The sequence below is a fragment of the Galeopterus variegatus genome, unplaced genomic scaffold, assembly GCF_000696425.1.
Source record: "Galeopterus variegatus unplaced genomic scaffold, G_variegatus-3.0.2 Scaffold260, whole genome shotgun sequence".
Classification (NCBI taxonomy): domain Eukaryota; kingdom Metazoa; phylum Chordata; class Mammalia; order Dermoptera; family Cynocephalidae; genus Galeopterus; species Galeopterus variegatus.
This window is the reverse complement of record NW_007726371.1, coordinates 119,443-138,698: the sequence shown is the minus strand read 5'-3', so window position 1 is coordinate 138,698 and position 19,256 is coordinate 119,443. Positions and strand designations below refer to the sequence as shown.

General features: G+C 38.6%; 1 pseudogene; it reads right to left on the bottom strand.

Annotated features, from left to right (window-relative positions):
* Positions 1-5,791: 5,791 nt before the first annotated feature.
* On the bottom strand, positions 5,792-7,972 carry LOC103585649 (annotated as a pseudogene).
* Between the last annotated feature and the right edge of the window lie 11,284 nt (positions 7,973-19,256).

Here is a 19,256-nt window from a genome sequence, read left to right as displayed (position 1 = left end):
TCTCATGACCTTGGACAGTAGTCATTTAATCTCTGTTTTCACTAGGTTATGAACAACACAAGAAAAGTGTGGTTCACAATCATACTTGGAAGGAAGAGTGGGAGAAAGGGAGAGAAAGGTAGGCAGAGTGAAGTAGGGTGGGGAAAAGAATGGAGAAGAGAAAGTTTTTTTTTTTTTAATTAAAATGTCTATTACTGAGCTTGATCATCCACCTTATTCTCTAGACTTGACTATGAATGACTTTTTTTGGCTGTTTGCTAAAAACAAATCCACCCTCAGAGGACAAAGATTTATCACCGCTGAGGACATTCAGAAGAATGTGCCTCAGGCTCTGAACTCAATTACTAAAGAGGAATTCTAAAAAAACGTTTTGAGCAATGGCAGCATCACTGCAATAAATGCACAGGGATTCAGCCTTCCATAGTGCTAGTCTGAAGGGGACACCACTCCTTGTGGATGTGCACGTCCTAATATGATTGTGAAAAGGCAGCAGTCACAATATGTTATAGTCACACTTCAAATTATTGCCTGTTTCCTTTTGTTTTCAATGGGGATTGGCAACAGCTGGTTGCCAAGGTTTGTAGAAAGCAGCTGAAAGCCATGTGGGATTTTTTACCCTAGCTTGTTCGGTATCTATAGCTGTTAATTTCCCTTCACCGTACATGCAATAAAACAGTATCATAGGAAATAGGCATTTGTATAGTGCTTTATGTTTTTCAAGGCAGTTTTACAGATGGTAAGATTTCAAGGCAGATCATCCAGATGTTAATTTCCCAGAGAGAAGAAACTCCATTGTATTCATTTTTGAATACCTGGACCCTGGAACAATGCCTCACTCATAACTCTCCACAAATATTCATGGAATGGAATAACTATCCTCTCATTTTCCCCTCAAAACATCCTTGTAAAAAGGGCAGACTAGGTATTATTCCCATTTTACAAGGACCCAGGACACAAAGAGTACAAAGTTTATGAGTGAAGGCAGCCCTCTATATTGCTTAGGACCATAGGCTATGGAGACAGTTATGGATTCCAATATGGACTTTGCCACTGATTTGCCATTTACCTTGAGTCAATCACTAAACTTCAATTTTCTCAACTGAGGAACAGCATCCTTCACAAGTGAGGATAATAATAGTCCCTACCTCCCAGAGTTGTTGTGAGAATGAAATGTGATCATGTATGTAAGGCACTGAACATATTGCTGACATAGTTCATAAGCACTCAGTCAATGGTGGCTACTCTTATTTAGTGAATTCTTTAGTTTATACAACTAGCTGGTGGTAAAGCTCAAGCTGGATTCCAGGGTGGTCAAACTTGAAGTGTCAAGAAGACAAGGTCAAAATTAGTGTGACATAAAGTGATATAGACTTTAGAGGCTTGGATAGTAAATGGAAAATGGAAACTCCTGGATGCTCTTTTGTGCTTCTTATATAAGAGATCTTCTGAAATGGATGTTCAAGACCAATCCCTGTATCTTACAGAAATATTGTCCCAGGCTTAAGGAAGTCCTTTTGTGACTCAGTCATCCCATCCATGGAAGCCAGACCCTCTTTCAGCCACTATTCTTCCTGAGAATGAAGAAAACGTGTGTGTGTGTGTGTGTGTGTGTAGCTGAGACAAAAGCCAAAAAGACAGAGTGGCCACTGATTACAGGATGAAATCTGAGGCAGCATCTCCTTGCATTCCAACTCCCAATCCTATGGAACAGAGTTAAACAGAGATCCATGTTGGCCTGTTTCCTGATTTCAGGAACATAAATCCAATCAACTGAAATGTCTCCTGTTTATACTGGCTGCCCAAAGCCCCTCAGGACTTTACACAGGAAATCATTAAAATTCCTTATATTCTCCCCAGGCAAAGGCATACCCAGTCAAACATCTCACTTCTTCTTTCTATCCAGAGGAGATCTAGGTATCTAGAAGCCTTCAATCCAGGGAAGACACCTTCTCCCTGTTTTGAGACTTACAGATTGTCTCATTTGGGAGACTTGACTGACAGTTACAGTGAAATACTCAAGGATTTTTGGCAGACCCAGAAGCGATCACTTATCTCTGCCATTGTACCTGAGAAATCCCATATTATCCCCTTACAGGGCCTACCCAACCTGGTTGCTCCTTTTTTTTTTCCCTTCTGTAGTCACACCTGAAAAAACAGGGCCCCTACTCAGGGTGAGAAATACAGCCCCAGAGAGTCACAAACCCTTCAATCTTCAGTGATTGGAAGACCAAAGGACCAGATCTCCACTTTCATTTGGCCCTTTGAAACTCAAAGCCTAAAACATCCTGTTCGTTTGCCACATCTGCTTCTTTACCATACAGCTGGAGCTGCTCCAGTGAGCAGAAGGATGAGTTCAAAAATACCCATCTTAAACTTTACATGTGGCTTGTCATCAACCTACTCGGAGAGCTTAAACTAAAGCTTAGCATTCTTCTCATTCCTTCTTTTCTAATTAACAACATATGATCTCCACTCCCTTCCCTCAGTCCGCTCTCGGGAGCTCCCCTCTTTTCACAGTGCTAAAAGCCCAAAGACACTTGAAATCCAGGCCGGCATGAGCCATGGCTTACCCAGGTCTTGTCTTCTTTTCTCAGTGAAGTCCCAAATCACTTCCTTCTATGCACCAAACTGCTTTCTGCTCAACAAATATCCAGCTTCATCCTAAAGAGACAAATATAAGGGCACTTGTGGTTCTATACCTTCTTGGGTCTGACATATGCTCCTTGGCCCAAGTCCTCTCACTGAGTACAGAAAGCAAGCAAGCAAGTTCTGAGCCAGCCCTTTCCAGAGTTGTGAGTTTTGACCTCATCAGACCGAACTTACATTTTCTGGCTCTTTCCCAAGATTCCAGCACTCCCACTTACTCTTCTTCTAGCTATATATATTTTTAAAAACCATTTACTCCAACACCCTAAAAAAAGAGAGAGGGAGAGTCATGCTTAATCCAAAGGAATGGATTTTGATGGCATAATTAAATAGGTAGCGATTTGGGGACTTAAGGATCTTCCTCATAACCCACAGAGCACAAGGCCAGGGTGATTAACTCCAAAAATTCTCTGTGAGACGCACACTCATTCAGGCTCCCATGTTACACTCACAGGGTCCCCTAAACTCCATCTTGGGAAACAGTTTCTGTGCTTGGCTATGGACCACCCTTGGAGCCCACAGGAAGCCCCCTTCCTCTATATATACACATGTATGGCAGAAAGCCTCCCCTATCACACAGAGGACCCATGTGGGAAATATCCTCCCTTCACTTGAATGGGCCAGTTGGCTCTATTAAATGAGTTAGAGTAACTAGGTTTTGTACCTTGTGACTTATATCATGACCTCCTAGATTAAAAGGTGACACTCATGATGGTGTCACAGCTGCAGGGGTGCTAGTGGCTAAAGAGACATGTATAACTGGTTTTAACCCCTATGAGTAAATCAGTAGAGGGAAAAAAAATACAGCAGAGACTGACAAAGAGAAGGAAAGAGAAAAGTGTTTCAATATATTCTACAGGGACTGAACAGCCACGCCTAGAGACTAGGAGCAAAGGCCCCTTTCTATCCCATGTCCAAATGGTATCTGTACTAAAGCCGTTATTTGCAATGCCTCATGCTCTTTCACTGGCAGTTGGCTTAAAAGGCTTGCACGTATAAAACCAACTCATTTTTTTCCTGCTGGGTACAGTGTACTATGTTGGTGGTATTCTTCTTCCAGGTGGCCTGAGATAGGAATAATGTTGAAGATAGAGATTCTCAGTGAGTTGAGGGGTAGATGTGAGACAAAACTCCCCAAAGCTGAAGGCCTTTCTCTTTCTCTTGTACTGTGGTTGGGAATACTGGTCCAGGGCTCTGACTCCTTAGAGGCCACATGAACCATGTAGTCCTCAACGTGGTTCCTATAGCCAACCTCATTGAACTACAAGTAAAGGAGCTTGACAACATGGTCATTGAGCGCACTGCTAGCCCAAGCATCAAAGACGGAGGAATACATGTCACTGTTAAAGTCACAGGAGACAAACTGGTCCTTAGTCTAGGCCAGGATGTCCACAAAGGGACCCTCCAATGCCTGACTCAACACTTTCTTGATATCACCATTTTTGTCTACTGTCTCCAGAATGCAAGTCAGATCCATGAGAGACATGTTGGGGATAGAAAGCTAAAAACTATGCCAATGAGTTTCCCATTCAGCTCAGGAATGACCTTGCCCACAGCTTTGGCTGTGTCAATGTTTGTAGAGATTGTGATCTGTACAGCACCATGACCAACATGCCACAGTTTTCCAGAGGGGCCACACACGTTTTTCAGGGTAGAAGTGATGGTGTAAACTGTGATCACAAGTCTCTTCAGGATCTAGAGCTATCATAAATGGATAATCTTGACCAGAGGGCCAAGCAGTTTGTGGTGCAAGAGGCAATGCTGATAATCTTGAGGTAATGGTCATACTTTTCATGGTTCACTTCCATCACAAATATGGGGACATCCGCAGAAAGGGAAGACATGATGAGCCTACATCCCTCAACTGAGCTCCAGCCTTCCCAAGAGAGAAAAGAGACTAGTGTACTCCACAACATACTTAATACCAGCATCCTCCCACTTGATGTTGGCAATATCACACTTCTGGTAGATGGAGATGGGCTTCCTATCATTGACAAGCTTCCCTTTCTCAACTTTGACAGTGCTGCTGAACTCTTCATGGCTGGAAATGTACATGCAGATGATGTAGTTGAGTTAGTCATAAATAGTGAACCAGTACTGAATCGTAACCAGGTCAGATAACAGGTTGGGCTATGAGACTTCATTGCTCCCCAGTAGTCTCCAAATTTTATTCATTGAACACAGTTGTATTTCAAGCAATCATATCTTTCCTTCTATGCTCAGGTTGTTTGGAATAGAAAGAGGTACAACCACACTGGGCTTCCTACAAAAACTTCGTCTTCAGCAGCTGAAACCACAACACTACCCAGAAATTCCTTCATATCACCTCAGTTAGTAATATTCTCCATCCCTTTAATGCCCATTGCAAACTTTAATCTCTCTTCTCAGATTCCTTCTCCATCTAAGAGTACCCTTTACTCTTAGAGGAGGTTGCTTTGATTTCTCTATCACCAAGTAAGTAGAGGCCCAACAGAAGAAGGAGCACTCCAAAGTTTCTACCTCAATGTGGTGACAAATACACCTACATCTAGACCCATCATTGTCTTCTTCCCTTCTACCTATGCCCTTCTCATCTGTTCACATATGCCCCAAGATCTTTCTTCACTAATTTTCCTTTTGCTCGGCTCTACCCTTAATCTTTCCCAGTCTCCTAGTTCATTCCTCTCAGAATTTAAAGACTATCAACTCTTATTCTAATAACAACAAACAAAAACCCTCAGAAAACATCTTCCGCTATCATCCTGTGCATTTCACTATCTTACTGCGGTGGCAACTCATTCTCTACCCATTACAACCTGTGGCAATCTGGCTGAACATATCTTCATATTCTCTCTTTATCTTTCTCTCTCTCTCTTTTTTTTTTCATTAAACTCAGTTTTAATGGGTCTCAAAATTCTGGGACAGATTTTTGGTTAAGTTGTTTCTATTAAAAAGTGCTGATTTAAAAAACTAATAACTTAAAACTACCACACAGAAAAAAATGGTCCACAAAACATTCTCCTTTCCTTCTGAAAGTTTTACGATGCATTGCTATCATTAACCAGTCTTTTACTATTAAACTTAAATGGCCAATTGTGATAAACAGTTCTGAGACCATTCTTCCACCACTGATTGAGACTAGGGTGGCAGGTATTAGGGATAATATTCATTTAGCCTTCTGAGCTTTCTGTGCAGACTTGGCCACCTTGTCAGCTCCAACAGCCTTCTTGTCCACTGCTTTGATGACACCTACAGCAATTGTCTGTCTCAAATCATGAACAGCGAAATGACCTAGAGGAGGATAGTCAGAGAAGCTTTCAACACACATGGGCTTGCCAGGAACCATATCAATGATGGCAGCATCACCAGATTTCAAGAGTTTAGGGCCATCTTCCAGCTTCTTACTAGAACGCTGATTGATCTTTTCCTTCAGCTCAGCAAACTTGCAAGCAATGTGAGCTGTGTGACAATCCAGTACAGGGGCATAACCAGCACTGATTTGGGCTGGATGATTCAGGATAATCACCTGAGCAGTGAAGCCAGCTGCTTCCATTGGTGGGTCATTTTTGCTGTCACCAGCAACATTGCCACGACAAACATTTTTGACAGACACGTTCTTAACATTGAAGCCCACATTGTCTCCAGGAAGAGCTTCACTCAAAGCTTCATGGTGAACTTCAACAGACTTTACTTCAGTTGTAATGCTGACTGGAGCAAAGGTGACCACCATGCCAAGTTTGAGAACACCAGTCTCTACTCAGTCCGTAGGGACAGTACCAATATCACCAATTTTGTAGACATCGTGGAGGGGCAGATGCAAGGGCTTGTCAGTTGGATGAGTTGGTGGCAAGATGCAATCCAGAGCTTCAAGCAGTGTAGTTCCACTGGAATTGCCATCTTTACAGGTGACTATCCATCCTTTGAACCAAGGCATATTAGCACTTGGCTCCAGCATGTTGTCACCATTCCAAGCAGAAATTGGCACAAATTCTACTGTGTTGGGGTTGTAGCCAATTTTCTTAATGTAGGTGCTGATTTCCTTAAGGATTTCCTCATATCTCTTCTGGCTGTAGGGTGGCTCAGTAGAATCTATTTTGTTAACACCAACAATCAGTTGTTTCACACCCAGTGTGTCAGCCAGAAGAGCATGCTCACAAGTCTGCCCATTCTTGGAGATACCAGCTTCAAACTCACCAACACTAGCAGCAACAATCAGGACAGCACAGTCAGCCTGTGATGTGCCTGTAATCATGTTTTTGATAAAGTCCGTATGTCCTGGTGCATCAATGATAGTCACGTAATACTTGCTGGTCTCAAATTTCCACAGGGAGATATCAATGGTGATACCACGCTCACGTTCAGCTTTCAGTTTATCCAAGACCCAGGCATACTTGAAGGAGCCCTTTTCCATCTCAGCAGCCTCCTTCTCAAACTTTTTGATAGTTCTTTTGTCGATTCCACCACATTTGTAGATCAGATGGCCAGTAGTAGTGGACTTGCCCGAATCTACGTGTCCAATGATGATGATGTTATATGAATCTTTTCCTTTCCCATTTTGGCTTTGATTTAGTGGTGGTTTTCACAACACCTGTGTTCTGGCAGCAAACCTGTTATGAAAAAGCCAGATTCTCTCTTCATTGTCAAATTCAGTGTCATTTGATACTATCACCCACTACCTTCTACTTTAAAACTTCCTTCTTTCTTGACTTCCACAGCAGTATTCACTCCCGTTTTTCCCCATCTTTTTCAGCTTTCTTTTCAGGATCCTCCTCATCTATCAAACTTTTGAATGTCAGGATTCTGTTCTCAGCACTCTTCTTTTTATCACTCTGCTCATTTTTCTTGGGTTAACATCCATATCCATGGCTTCAATGGCTACCAACATAATTAAAATTTCAAAAGCTACATCATCAACCCATACCTCTTCTCTGTGCTGGAGGTGCATATTTACTATTGCTTACTAGATGTATCCATTGGAAATCTATAGCCAACTCAAACTCAACATGTTAAAAAACTTGAACTAACTTTTTCCTTCCTTCCCCAATTCTGCTAATCTTTTGAATTCTCTCTTATGTACAAGCTGCTCAACCCAGACACCTGGCTGGCAGCCTCAGTAGCTTCCTTTCTTTCATTCAGCACATTCTCTCATTCATTGAGCCATGTCATGTCAATTCTACTTCCTAAATATCTCTCATATCCATTCCTCCTTTCCATAATATAGGCTCTTGTTATTTCAGTCCTGGGTTATTACTCCCAACTGGTCTTTCTGTGTGTCTCACCTTCTTCCAATACAATTCCCAATAGCAGATAAAGTGATCTTTCCATACTTCTCCCTTGTTTCAAACATTTCATTGACTCAAAATTTCCATTGCTTTTCAAACTTTCAACTGAAATATCCCCAGGAGTTTGGGGCATAGTTAGAGGCAGCCCAGTGCAAGTACAATCTTTCTCTTTTACTTTAAGAATTCATAGTCATTTAGCATTTTATTCCAATAGTCGTATAAAATAATATACTGCTATATTTCTATTAATTTTTTAAAAAGTATTTGAATAAAATTGATGTTTCAAGAAGATAAGCCATGTGTGTCTTAGGAATTCAAGTACCCTATTGTACACAATCTCCTACTGCAGTTTCAGAAGTCAGGCCCTATAGGCGCAAGTCCAAACTCATTAGCAGAGCGTGAAAAGTTATCTTCAATCAAGCCTCAGTTTTTCTCCACCAAGGTGTACTCCTTTAGGAGTGTTTAGAAAGGTAAATATGTGTGGTGGGGTGTTCTTGACTATTACAGTGACTGGGAGTAACTTCTGGCATTTAGTAAGGAGGGGATAGGGATGCCAAATATCCTGCAAAGAGATAGATAACCTCACATAACAAAAAATTGTCATGTTGATATGTCTGGTCCTCTCCATCCTCATTTCTTTTTTTTTTTTTCCTTTTTGTCTTTTTTACTGACTGGCAACGGGATAGCAAGCCTCGGCGTTGCGCCCGCACCACGCTCAGCCAGTGAGCGGGAACCGGTCTCCACATGGGATCCGAACCCACGGCGGGAGCGCTGCCGCGCTCCCAAGCGGCGTACCCTCCAGTGCGCCACCGGGCCGGCCCATCCTCATTTCTTAAAATGTACTCTCTTCATATCTCATCCTTCAGCCACATCAAATGACATATGGTTTTTCTTAAAGGTCTTAGGATTTCACAGTTTAAAAATTTTTTTTGTAATTTTAATTTAAAAAAAATTTTTAATTGACATATAATAATTGTACATATTTATGGGATGCAGAGTTATATTTCAATACATGTATACACTGTGTGATGACCAAATCAGGGTAATTAGCATATCCATCATTGCAAAAATTATTTATCATTTCTTTGTGATGAGAGCATTTGAACTTCTCTCTTCTAGCCATTTGAAAACATACAGTAAATTATTGTTAATTATAGACACCTAGCACTACTGTACACCACTAGAACTTATTTTTCCTATCTAGCTTCAAATCTTGACAGAGGTTGTTTCCTCTGCCTGGAATATCAGGCTCCACTCTCCACACAACCTCTGCTATGCCTTTCCTAAGCCCAACTTAATGGGCTGATGACTTATTTCAGGTAGAACTGCCTGTTCCCTAGCACCATAATGCACACATAGTAGGCACTCAGTACGTGTTATATGTTTGTTGAATAAGTAAATGAAGTAATTACCAGATTGTCACATCTACTGATTAATTCGTGTATGTGTATTCCAGTTTGACAATTAGCTGGACTCTGCTCTCATTTGAGATCACTAGGTTAAGAGAAAGAGAGAGGAAGTAAAGGGTTGAACACCCAAAGTTGTTCCAAGAAAAGAGCCATAGGTAGAGTGGGGGTTACTTACATTTAAATATGCTGAATCATAAGGCACGAAGGGCAATGGGTACACAACATAAAGAAGGGATTAGAAAGAGGAGATAAGGAAGGACAAGGGAAAAAATGTTCTATCTTCATTCACAATCTGTCAATAGCCAGCAGTTTTGAATAGATTTTTTTTTCTGCACCCCTGTCCTTTCCAACCATTCTAGTGGCCTGACCTGGAGGGGCTTTCATATTAACTTTTACTATATTATTAACTAGTTTTTTGAATTATAAAAGCAGTAAAGAAATCCAAGCTATAATTTTAAAAATTAACTAAAAACCAAACTGTAATGAAGTATATAAGGGAAAAGAAATCCCCAATCCATATCCCAAATTTCAGGCCCTCTCCCCCAGAGGTGACTGCTATTACTATTTCCTTTTGTACATGCATATATTTGTCTTTTTACAGAAATAGGATCATATCACACATATTGTGATGATTAATTTTGTGTGTCAATTTGACTGGCTCACTGGGTCCCCAGATATTTGATCAAACATTATTCTGGGTATGTTCATAAGGGTGCTTCTGGATGACATTAACATTTGAATTAGTAGGCTGAATAAAGCAGATTGCCCTCCCCAGTGTGGGTGGCCCTCATCCAGTCAGTTGAAGACCTGAAAAGAACTATGATTTAAATGTTTATGTCCCCTACAAAATTCATGTTGAAACTTAATCCTCAATGCAATAGTACTGAGAGGTGAGTCCTTTAGGAGATGATTAATTCATGAAGGATCCACTCTCATGAATGGATTAGTGCTCCATAGAAGGGCTCAAGTGGGTAAGTTTGCCCATTCTGTTTGTTCTGCCAGGTAAAGATACAGCATTCATCCCCTCTGGAGGATGCTGCAACAAGGTGCCATTTTGGAAACAGAGCAGCCCTCTCTATACACTGAACCCGCCTTGCTTTTGGACTTCCTCCAGAACTGAGAGAAATAAATTTCTGTTCTTATTAATTCCCCAGTCTCAGGTATTTTTTTATTGCAGCACAAACAGACTAAGACACCCTCCCATGAGTGAGAGGGAACTCCTCCTGCCTAACTGTGTAAATTGGAATATTGGTCTTTTCCTGCCTTTGGACTAAAGCTGAGACATCAGCTCTTCTTGTTTTTTGTTTTGTTTGTTTGTTTCAAACTTTTATCTTTAGTATTATTCTAGGCCTTTTAAAAATAGATCTCTCTTCTTCTTTTCTAATACAGAAAGTCACATTCCTGTGGAATTTCAGTTCACAACATATTCTACCAAAGCAGTTGATAAATTACAGCAGTGAAATATAAAAGATGAATATATAAACTTTAACAGGTTGTGAAAAGTAATATGAAAAACAGAATTTGAATGTCAGATTATGCCTTTTCCAAAAATAACAATTGAATCTTTTCCATTAATTTCATAAAAAAAAGTAAGAACTGATTAATAACAAGTTTCACTAAATATAAAATTATAAGTTCCCATTAATGCAATTAGCACTCATTGTATCTTACTCATTTTTTCTAGTTTTATTGAGGTATAATTGACTAATAATATTTTATGTATTTAAGGTTTACAGCATAATAATTTGATACATAATATATACACTGTAAAATTCATGATTACATGTCCTTCACCTTACAGAATTACCTTTTTTTGTGATGAGAGCACTTAAGATTTAATCTCTTAGCAAATTTCAAGTATACCATACTGTGTTATTAGCTATGCTAAGTTGTATATGAGATCTCCATAACTCACTCATAATTTAAAATTTTTACCCTTTGATCAACCTCTCCCTATTTCCCCTACCTCCCAGTCCCTGGCAACCAGTCTTCTATTTTCTGTTTCTATAGTTTGACTTTTTTAGATTCCTCATAAAAGTGAAATCATATAGTATTTGTCTTTCTCTGAGTCACTCATTTCACTTAGCACAATGACCTCTCTGTGCATCCATGTCGTCACAAACCACTGGAGCTCCTTTTTATGGCTGAATAATATTCAATTGTATATAAATACCACATTTTCTTTATCCATTCATATATCAGTAGTTATTTCCATGCCTTGACTATTGTGAATAATGCTGCAATGAACACAGGAATGTAGATATCTCTTGGAACTACTGATTTCATTTCCTTTGGATATATACCCAGAAGTGGGGTGGCTGAATAATATGGTAGTTATACTTTTAATTTTTTGAGGAATCTCCATACTGTTTTTCACAACAGCTGTACCAATTTACATTCCCACCAACATGGCACTAGGGTTCCCTTTTCTCCACGTCCTTGCCAACACTTGTTATGTTTTGGATTTTTGACAATAGCCATTCTAACAGGTGTGAGGTGATATCTTACTGTGGTTTAAATTTGCATTTCCCTTGTGATTAATGATGTTGAGCGCATTTTGATGCATCTGTTGGCCATTTACACATCCCTTTTAGAAAAATGTTTTTTCAGATGCTTTGCCTATTTTAAGATCAGATTATTTGCTTTTTTTGCTATTGAGTTGTATATATTCCTGATGAAGTTTGAATATTAACCCCTTATCAAATATATGACTTGCAAATATATTCTCCCATTCTGTAGGTAGCCTTTTCATTTTGTTGATTGTTTTCCTTAGCTGGGCATAAGCTTTTTAGTTTGATATAGTACCATTTGTCTATTTTTCTTTTTGTTGCCTGTGCTTTTGGTGTCATATCCCCAAAAATCATTGCTAAGACCAATGTCAAGAAGCTTTGTCCCTATATTTTCTTCTAAAAGTTTTATGGTGTCAGGTCTTACATTTAAGTCTTTAATCCATTTAAAGTTAACTATTGTGAATAGATTAAGATAGGGATCCAGTTTAATTCTTTTGCATATGGTTATTCAGTTTTCCCAACCATTTATTAAAGAGGTCATCCTTTCCCCACTGTATATTCTTGGCACCCTTGTCAAATATTCATGGACTGTGTATATATGCATGGGTTTATTTCTGGGTTCTCTATTCTGTTCCGTTGTTTTATGTGTCTTTTTTATGCTATTGCCATAATGTTTTGATTACTATAGCTTTGTAAAGGTGAGAAATCAGGAAGTGTGATGCCTCCAGCTTTCTTTTTCTTTCTCAAGATTGCTTTGGCTATTTGTAAGCTTTTTTAGTTCTATACAAATTTTAGAGTTTTGTTTTTTTTTTTATTTCTGTGAAAAATGCCATTGGAATTTTATTAGGAATTACATTGAATCTGTAGAGCACTTTGGGTGGTATAGATGTTTTAAAGATATTAATTCTTCCAATCCAGAAACATTTGATATCTTTCCATTTGTGTCTTCTTCCATTTTTTTTTCATCACTGTTTTATAGCTTTCAGTGTACAGATCTTTCTTCTCCTTGGTTAATTTATTCCTAAGTATTTTATTGTTTTTGATAATATTGTAAATGGTGTTGTTTTCTTTACCTCTTTTTTAGAGAGTTCATTGTTAATGTATAGAAATGCAGATGATTTTCATATGCTGGTTTTATATCGTGAAACTTTACTGAATTTGTTTATTACTTCTAAAAGTTTTTGGTTGTCTTTAGGTTTTTTTTTTAAGTATAAGATCATGCAAAAAGTCACATGCAAAAACAGACATTTTTACTTTCTGAATCAAATGCTTTTTATTTATTTTTCTTTCCCAATCGCTCTGGCCAGGACTTTAGTATTATGTTGAACAGAAGTGGCAAGAGTGAGTATCCTTGTCTTGTTCCTGATCTTAGATAAAATGGTTTCAGGTTTTCACCACTGAGTATAATGCTAGGTCTGGGCTTTTCATATATGACCTTCATTGTGTTGAGTTATATTCCTTCTATACCCAATTGGTGGAGAATTTTTATAATGAAGCAATGTTAAATTTTGTCAAATGTTTTTTCTGCATCTGGTGAGATGATTGTATGATTTGTATCCTTCATTCTGTTAATGTAGTGTATCACATTTATTGATTTGCATATGTTGAATCATCTATGCATCCCAGGAATAAATATCACTTGGTCATAGCGCATGATTTTTTTTTTTTAAATTTGCTGCTGAACTTGATTTTCTAGTATTTTGTTGAGGATATTTGTGTCTATGTTCATCAAGGATATTGGTCTGTAATTTTTTCTTCTTATGTCCTTGTCTGGCTTTAGATCAGAATAATGCTGGCCTTATAAAATGAGTTTGGAAGTGTTCCCTCCTCTTCAGTTATTTGAAAGAGTTTGAGAAGGATTGATGTTACTTCATTTTTTTTTATTGGTTATGAATATTCCTGGGATACGAAGCTGATTGTCACCACTCGTGCCCAATATGTGATGGCCAGATCCATACTGGCAGCATGCCCATTACCAGAAATTGTGATTATACTCCATGTTCCCCACCCAATTATCCCTGACCTCGCCCCCCATTCCCCTTTCCCCCACTCCACTTTGTATCCCTAGGCATGCTCTCTCCTTCTGCAAGTCAAATGCACCAGTGTGGTCTGTCTTTCCTTCCTTCTTTCTCTCTTAGCTTCCACATATGAGTGAGTACATATGGTATTTATCCCTCTGTGCTTTGCTTATTTCACTCAACATAAGTTTTTCCAAGCTCATCCATGTTGCTGCAAATGGGAGAATTTCTTTCCTTTTTATGGCAGAGTAGTATTCCATGGTGTATATATACCACATTTTCCTTACTTGGTTGAATTCACTTGTGAAGCCATCTGGATTTGGGCTTTTCTTTTGTGGGAGGTTTTTGATCATTGTTTCAATATCCTTACCCATTATTGGTCTGTTAAGATCTACTTTTTTTTTTGTGGCTGGCTGGTATGGGCATCTGGACCCTTGAACTTGTGTTATAACATCACACCCTAAACAACTGAGTAAACTGATCAGCCCCTCATTCTGTTTCTCTATGATTGAGTTTTGGTAGGAATATATTCATTTCTTCTAGATTATCTAATTTGTTGGCACATAATTGTTCATAGAAATCTCTTAACAATCCTTTGTATGTCTATGAAGTTGGTTGTTATGTCTTCTCTTTCATTTATCGTTTAATTTATTTGAGTTCTTTTGGTTAGTCTAGCTAAAGCTTTGTCAATTTTGTATCTTTCCTAAAAATCAACTCTTAGTTTTGTTGATTTTTTCTATTGTTTTCTAGTTTCTATTTCATTTATTTCTGCTCTGGTGTAGGTTATTTCCTTCCTTTCTACTAATTTTGGACTTTGTTTTTTCTTCTTTTTATAGTTCTTTCAGGTGTAAATTTAGGTTTTGTATTTGATATATTTTCTTTTTCTTAATGTAGGCATCCATTGCTATGAACTTTCCTCTTAAAATTGCTTTTCCTGCATCCCACACATTTTAGCATGTTGTGTTTCCATATTTGTTTGACTCAAGATTTTTTTGATTTCTCTTTTGATTTCTTTTGACTCACTGTTGTTCAGGAGTGTATTGCTTAATTTTGACATACTTCTGAGTTTTCTAATTTTTCTCCAATTATTGATTTCTAGCTTCATACTATGGTTGGAAAAAAAACCTTAATATGCTTTTAATCTTCTTGAATTTGTTAAGACTTGTTTTATAAACTAACATATGATCAATCCTGGATAATGTCGTGTGTGTACTTGAAAAGAATGTGTATTCTGCTGCTGTTGCATAGAATGTTCTGTATATGTCTGTTAAGTTCACTTAGTCTATAGTGTTATTCAAGTCTGCTACTTCCTTACTGATTTTCTGTCTAAATAATTTATCCATTATTGAAAGTGGGGTAGTAAGGTCCCCTAATATTATTGTATTGCTGTTTATATTTCCTACAGATCTGTTAATATTTGCTTTATCCATTTAGCTATTCTGATGTTGGGTGCATAACTATTTCCATTTTTATACATTCTTGATGAATCGGCCCCTTTATCATTACATGACTTTCTTGCTCTGTGACAGTTTTTGAGTTAAAGTTTACTTTATCTAAGTATAGTCACCACTGCTCTCTTTTGTTTACCATTTTCATGGAATATTATTTTCTACCCTTCCTTTTCAGCTTGTGTGTTCTTATAGCTAAAGTGAGTCTTTTGTAGGTAGCATAGAGTTGGGTTTTGTTGTTTTGTCCATTCATTATGTCTTTTGATTGGAGTATTCAATCCACTTATATTTAAATTAATTATTGATAGGTAAGGACTTACTATTACCATTTTGTTAATTGTTTTCTAGTTGTTTTATAATTTCCTTTTTCCTTTCTTTTTCTCTAGCTGTCTTCTTTTGTGATTTAATGACTTTTTATGATGCTAAGCTTTGATTTTTTTCTTAATCTTTTGTGTGTCTGCTGTAGGTTTTTCTTTTGTGGATATCATGAGGCTTACATAAAACATCTTATAGTTATAACACCACATTTTTTTTTCCTCTTTTGTCTTTTTTCGTGTCTGGCAATGGATTGCAACCCTCAGTGTCGCGCCCGTACCGGACCGGGACCGGCAAGGGGATCGCAACCCTCGGTGCTGTGCCCGCACCTCGCTCAGCCAGTGAGCGGGAACCGGTCTGTATGTGGGATCCGAACCCTCGGCGGGAGCGCCGCCACACTCCCAAGTGGCGCACACCAGGCCGGCCCATAACACCATATTTTAATCTGATAACAACTTAACTCCAATGAAATATAACAACACTTTACTTTTACTTCTTTCCATTCACATTTTAGGTTATTGATGTTAGAATTTACATTTTTTTGTATCGTATACCCATTAAAATTATTGTAGTTTTAGTTATTTTTAGTACTTTAAAAAACTTTTATACTAGAGTTGAAAGTAATTTACATACCATGATTACAATATTAGAGACTTCTGAATTTGAGTATATATCTATCTTTAACAGTCAATTTTAAATATTCATATTTGTTTAAGTTGCTTATTAGTATTCTTTCTTCATAGCTTTAAAAACTCCCTTTGACATTTCTTGTTATTCAGATGATGTATTCTTTCAGCTTTTGTTTGTTTTGGAAAGTCTTTATCTGTCCTTCACTTCTTTTATTTGTTTATTTTTATTTTTTTGGTGGCTGGCCAAAGGGGTTAAACTCTGGACCTTGGTATTATGAGCACCATGCTCTCCTTCATTTCCAAAGGAAGCTTTGCTGGGTATACTATTCTTGGTTGGCAGAATATTTTTTCTCTCAATACTTTAAATATACCATCTCACTCTGTCCTGGCCTGCAAGGTTTCTGCTGAGAATTCTGCTTACAGTCTATGGAGACTTCCTTGTTTGTAATGAGTCTCTTTTCTCTTGCTGCTTTCAAAACTCTTTGTCTTTGACAGTTGACAATTTAATTATACTGTGTCTCAGTGTAGACATCTTCAGGTTCAACATATTTAGGTATGTTTGGGATTCATGAATCTGGATGCCCATTGCTTTTCCAAGATTTGAGACATTTTTATTCATTATTTTTTAAAATAGATGTTCTGCTGCTTTATCTCTCTCTCTTCTTCTGAGACTTCTATAATACATGTATTGTTTTGGTTGATGGTATCCCATAAGTCTTGTAGCCTTTCTTAAGTTTCTCATCTTTTTTTTCCCTTTTTGCTCCTCTGACTGGATAATTTCAAGTGAATTGTCTTTGAGTTCACAGATTCTTTCTTCTGCTTGCTCAAGTCTACTATTTAAGCTTTCTATTACATTTTTAGTTCATTCACTGTGTTCTTCAATGCTAGGATTTCTGTTTTGTTTTCTTGTTTTTAATGGCTTCTATTTCTTGGTTGAACTTTTAATTTTTTTCATATATTTTCTTCCTAATTTTGTTTAGTTGTGTATCTGTATTTTCTTGTAGTTCACTGAACTCCTTTCAGAGGATTATTCTCAATTCTTTATCAGTTCTTTTACAGATCTCTTTTTTTTTTAGGGTTGAATATTGTTGCCTTATTAGTTTCTTTTGGTGGTGTCATATGTCCCTGATTCTTCATGATCCTTGTATCTTTCTGTTGATGTCTGCACATTTAATGGAAGTGGTCACCTCTTCCAGCCTTTGCAGGTTTGCTTTGGTTGGAAAAACTTCACCAGTCAGCCCAGCCTGGGGTTCTAGACAGCATCTGCAGGCAGGGCAGGCTTGCTATCAGGGCCACTGGTCATGCATGGGTAGGGCTGCTAACTGTGCTCCATGGTCAGTCAGAGCCATTGGATGGGCTACATGATCTCTGGTTGGGTGGGGCTGCAGGATGTGCTACCTGGCCAGGTGGTACCACTGGCTGAACTTTGTGCTCAGACAGGGCTGAAGTCTGGGTTCTGCAATTGAGCAGAGGCACAGGCCATGTTCTTCAGTTAGGTGGGGTTGCTGGCTGACCGGGCTGCAGGCTATGCTTGCTATCAGGCTGGGCTCCATGGCCAGGCCAGACTTCTTGCTGGGAACCCCAGCTGGGCAGAACTGCTGACCATGCTCCCTAGGCAGACAGGCCATCAGCTTGGTCTACATGTGGGAGGATCTGCTGGCTGGGCTCTTTGGTTGAGTGAGGCTCCCAGCAGGAATACAATGCCACCAAAAAGATCCACACATATCAACACACTGGTAGCTAATGAGCCCTGCTGTAGTCTTTTTCCCTAGCTAAATCTAGGTGGTATAGCCCTGACAATTCTCCCTGTGAGTGTTCCCTGTGAGGCAAGACAGAAGTGAGCCTTCCAGGTTGTGGCCCCGATTGCTGGGGAAGCTGGATGTCTGCCTCAGGCACTCTTTGCTCCACTGGACAAACGGTAGGCCTAGGAATTCTTCTTGGTGTGGTGCTGTGCTGGCCTGGGGGAGGAAAGAGGCACTCAAAGTGAAGCCTCTCCTATCTTCCTAATGCATCTTTTCTCAGTTTTTGTGTTCCAAAGGAGTGTGTCAGTCTCACTGCTGGGTTCTGGGATCTTTCCAAAGGCATTTTTGTCTGTGGATAGTTGCTAATCAGTATTTCTGTGAGGAGGACTAGAGATGAGAGCCTTCTATTCTGCCATCTTGCTGACATCACCTTACTCCTCTTCTTGCCTTTCAGACTGCAACTTGTACCATCAGTTCTCCTGGTTGTCAGGCCTTCAGACTCAAACTGGGACTATACCATTAACTTCCTTGGTTCTGGCTACAGATCATAACACTATATCTCGGGGGTGTTTCAAAGCAGTACATACAGATTTACTCTATTATTTGTAACAACACCATGGCATTCTATATTACAAATATGTTATTGTTTATTCAACTAGTTGATGGAAACCAAATTTTTTCCAGTTATTTTTATAATAAACTAATAATGCCACAGCAAATATAGTTGTACCTATACCTTGGCCAAACTGTACACATATATTTGTAGTCAAAGTGCCAGAGGATTTATTGGATCAAATGAAACATGCTCTTACAATTTTTATATATATTGCTAAATTACTTTCTAAAAGGTAATATATACTTTCATCAGTGATGTATGAGAGTGCTTATTATCCCACACCTTTACAACCAATGCTTTTATCAATCTTTTAAATTTTTGCCAATATGATAGTTAAAACAATGTCACATTGTCACCACCTTGCTTTCTGTAAATGCAGCACCAATTTACATATACTCTTCCTAAATGATCCTATATATTGGAACAATGTCAGAAGTTTCTTGGGACAATTCTAATTTGAACCCATTTATTATGAAGATCATGTCTGCTGGCAGGCACCAAAAACCTACAGCATTCTTCTGGTCCACTAGGTAAGTCCCAATGGGCCCTTTATCATGCCATTTTTCAAGATCCTTTTCAAGAAAATACTTGCGGCACATAAGAATATCACTGTATCACTTTTAAGTAAAATAAGTTGATATGGTTTCAAAAGTAAAAACCAG